Source organism: Zosterops lateralis (assembly GCF_965231275.1).
Source record: "Zosterops lateralis genome assembly, chromosome: 22".
Lineage (NCBI taxonomy): Eukaryota > Metazoa > Chordata > Aves > Passeriformes > Zosteropidae > Zosterops > Zosterops lateralis.
In genome coordinates this window covers 8321055-8325642 of record NC_139782.1, presented here as the reverse complement: position 1 = coordinate 8325642, position 4588 = coordinate 8321055, and positions in this window count along the sequence as shown.

The window sequence follows — 4588 nt, the reverse complement described above, 5'->3', positions numbered from 1 at the left end:
CACGGTGCTTTATTGCAGCCCTTTCCGAGTGTACATCCCCCCAAAAAGGGACTTTGCTGCAACAAGAAAGGGGAACAGCCCCCAGAAGGGTTGCGGTCCCTCCTTACCCCTGCAGTCACAGGCAAGAGACACAAAGGATTGGCAGCAGAGAAGATGGGGGGGGGGGGGGGGGGGAATTAAGATCAGGGTGCAGGATGAAACTTTAAAAAAAAAAAAAAAAAACACCAAACAAAAAACCTGAGATGGCCAGCAGAGCATAGAGGGATTTAAAAAGAACAGAAATAGCAAATGGGACACCAGGATCCCAGATTTCCTGTGGGAAAGTGGCACAAGGAGCACCACAGAGCCACAGAGAATAAAAAAAGGAATGGGAGTGAGGCATGGAAAAAGACAGAGAAAAAGACAGAGTGCCAGACACATGGCAAGGACAGATGCATATGGCGACAAAGAGGGAAACAAGGAACCGGAGAGGAAACGACCACGGCAGGTGCTGGTGGGGGGAAGACGGGCAAGGCACAGCGCAGGGATGGAGACGGAGAGGTGTGGCTGAAAGGGGGGAGGCTTATGGAGAGAAGGGTACAATAAGTGCAAAGGACTGGGCGACAGGTGCGGACGGGTACGGGCAAAAGGATGACGAGAGGGACAAAGAAAGAGTCACAGTGAGGGACAAAGGGAAAAGAGGAATGAAAAAGGAAAGACAAAGATGTGGGGAGTGAGGGAGGGAGACAAAAAGCAGGACAGAACAGGGAGAGGGATTGAGCAACATTTATTAAATAAATATTGAGGATTCGTTCCTTACAAGAAAAAGAAGAACAAGACAGAGTGAAAGGAAGTGGGAGGGGGAGCACACAGAACAAGGGAACACAAGACACATCTATACGGGTGTCATCAGCAAAAAGAACCTGGCTGTATTCTTCTGAATTTCCCACTTCTCAGCATAAAGCTGACGTACATCTTGGGTAGCGCTACCTGGCCCTGCCAACCAAGGCTTTCCCGGACAGGCACCGATTGTTACCTGGAATGCATCACCGAGGTGTTGCTGTGGAACAAAACGGTAAACATTAGGAACTCGAAAAACCCTCATCCTCTGAAAACTAAAAAGTCAGAAATAAAAAGCAAGCCTCTCCCTGCTCCAGCTGTAAAACACACACCTGGTTTGTGCAGGTGACCTGGCCTGTGCTGCACAGGTGCTTTGTCCAGGTGTCCCAGGACAAGTGCTGGTCCCTGGAGCGCTGTGGGCTGCCTGGGGGGTGGTACCTGTCAGGAACTCCTCTATTTGTCTTTGGTGGGTGATGTGCTCACAGCTGTGCAGTCCCACAGGGTCAGTGTCAGTCCCTTCCAGCCTGATCAGACAGCGGCTGAATACTTGTCCTAGGTGTCATTTCCAGGGAACCCAGCTCCTGGCACCCCTGGGATGGGCTAAGGACCCATGTCAGTGTGTGCTGGGGGGTCACGGCTAACCTGTGTCCCGCTCAGAGCATCCCCAGCTTTGTACTGTGCTCCAGGGTGCGTGTCCTGCTCCCCTGCAGCCCCTGGGGTACACTCAGAGTGACAGCTGAGTATGAGTGCAGAGAAAAGTCCTCTCAAGTATAAATAAAAGACTCAGAGCAGGCATGCAATAAAGCAGTGACACGTTATTGAGCATCCATGTACTTGTAAAAGTTAAAGTTCTAATTTGGTGAGGATGACTGGGGCGGTAACAGTACAGACAGCACAGAGGGTGGAGGTTTCCTCCAAGATGGAGTTGTAGGCTTAAAAAAATCTACTCTTTTCTTTAGCTAAAATCCATTAATTTTTTTCTTTTTTAGCAAATAGTTTTACAATTCTCTGAGCAAAAGAGTTTCCATTAAGAGCTGGTACAGTGTTTAGCCTTCCTTAAGGAAGATGCTCAGAGGTTTATCTTATAGACTATCTTTTTTTTCCATTTGATTAAGTGTTATCACTGACAACATGAGCGCATGGAACATGAGGAGGTAATAGTGGCAAAGTACATTATAATTACACCTTTCTTTTAATGTGGTATTAAAGCAGTAGAGTTGGCATTTTGTAGCTTGTTGGGCTTCCGCAATCACCGGTGTGTCAGTGGGAGGGTTTAAAATGACTTAGCTCCTATTTCATTTCATATTTGAATATGAGATTATGCAATGTGGGTACGATACCGTAGGAAGAAAGCTTTACGCGCAGGTCCGATAGGTTTTGGACGAGCGCTGGGCCGTCCTTTAAAGGTTTTGTTCCTGTTCCAAAGTTCTCATCGTCAATTTTCCTACCACAAAATTTGAATTCAAAGACACAGAATACCAGTCAAACCCGCAGATTTTTATGATTTACATAAAGAGCTGATCTGTTTTTACTTACTATTTCTCTCTTTCCCCTTATCAATTCTTTATTTCAGCATACTGTTTATATATTCTACCCCCAGGAATGTATGTCCTCTTTTTACCTCAGACACTCCCTTTCTGGTACCATGTGTACTCACCTCCTTTGGAAAGCTCTTTACTTACTCCTCAGTTATGATGGAAAGTGAGTCACTTGAAGGAGTCTTTTTGCTTTGTAGCTTTTTGGGTCCCTGGTACACCGTCAGGAAGGTGAGCGTGGCTGCCCTGAGCACGCTCTGTTCTCTGCTAAAGAGGAGACCCCACCAGGCTAAACTCAGTTTCCTCTCCACTGTGGGTATGCCGAGCCTTGCCATCCGAGTGGGAAGAGGAAATCCAGTGGCTGAACTACCTTGGAAGGCAAATTGGCTTTAAGTGTGGCTCTGGAAAGTGTCTCTTCCAGCACCCTGCAGAACATCAGTCACTTTGGCTATAGCTTTGCCTTGTCCTCTGGCCCTAAACTCTTACCTTAAAACCTGGACATTATCGCTGGCCCGTGAGCTGTGGCCTGGTGTCTAAGCCTGGCCTAACCCAGTTTCATGGGACTGCATTTCATTTTTTTTACAGAGATTCTGAAAGAAAATTTACACTGCACCGTTCGAGTCGATGCACGTGATCTCTGGCTCGTGTCACAGAAACTGCAGGAAAAGCAAAAACTCGGGAACTGAAACAACAATTTTTTGGGGCTTAGAGAATCAAGGCGTGATTTCTTTCTAGCCAGGACGTGCAACGGGAATCATTTTATCATTACGTTGCCTGGCTCGTACAGAGAAAGTCATTCCATCACGCAGGATTTTTACTGGCTTTTTCACAGACTGGTGCAGTCAAAATTACCCAGAGAAAAGCATTGGTTCTGTGCTCCTTGGTCCCAAGTTACAGAGTCCTTACTTCTTTGCTATCCTGTAGGTTATTAATCTCTTTGCCTCCCAGGTTCATTAGGTTCTCATCCTTCCTTCTCTTGTTTCTCTTTTCCCAGACCAGGAGTCTCAGACCGTGCCAGGTCTGATGCCTCCTCTGCCACCAGAGGGGCACCTGCGGCTCTCAACTGCCGGGGCTGGTGAGGGCAAACGCCCACATCTGGCTGGGTGCGGACGTGGCACGGCTCGAATGTGCTCCGGGAGCGCCTCTGGAGCTGACTGAGGGATGGCACCGAACGAGACTCACCAACAGGCACTCGCAGAAACTCTCCCGACGTCTGGATCTTCTGCTTGTCTCTTTCTCAGGGCCCCGAGGAGTTTTGGTTCCTTCTTGTCTGACACTTGCCAGAGACCTGGAGAAGATAAAAAAAGGCACAGTTGTTACCCTTACCTGTGGTCTTCAAAGGCTTTGGCTTCCATGGTGGGTGCAGCCTCCCAAAAACAGCGGCAGACGCTCGGGTTCAGGGGCTCGGTTTGATTGTTTGAGACTCGTCCTGACAGCCCAGGCCAAATCCTAATACCCAGAATTACAGGGAAATATTAATAGAGTTCATACATAGGCCTCTTCCCTGTAACTCAGGATTTGCTCCATCTTTTCTTCCCAATGGCACCTCTCCAGCACAAATCCCAACTCTCGCAGACACAATCCAAACAGAAATCTGCTACGGGTGTTGGATTAGAAAGTAAAACCTTAGTACAGCTGGCTACAAGATTAAAACGCGTGCATGCCTTGGTGGTCGTAGGTGGAAAACTTTTCACTGGAAAAAATAGCCATTGGGGTAGCACACCTTCACACACCTTCAGAAAAAGCAGAATGAGCACCGACTCCTAAAACCCCTGCTGAGGGACCCCTTGTGACACCCGATGCCACAGATATCGAAAAACCAGGGAAAAGCCAAGCTTGAAGCAGTAAAAGACAGAGTAATACATGAGCCTGTAAAAAACCTTCATGTTGGGAACAATGAAGGTTTGCAGGTAGAGTTTTACAGATATGCATGCTTAGCAGAAGCTCTCTGAATGTAGAACCTGAAAGCAGAATAGAAATAAAAGCAAGTTTGGATACAGGAGAATAAAAAAAATGTTTAAGTTAGGGATTGCTGAGTTTGTTGTTACTGAACAAAGGTTAGGATGAGTTGGAAGAAAACATTTATGGTTGAGATCAAAGGATAAGGCATCTACAAAAAATAACATGCTTTTACCAAGTAAATAGAGAAACCCAGCCGAACAAAACCATGTTTTTACCAAGTAAAAAAAAGTCAAAGAATTTTCCACTGCAAGAAAAGAGAAAAAAAAACTTTA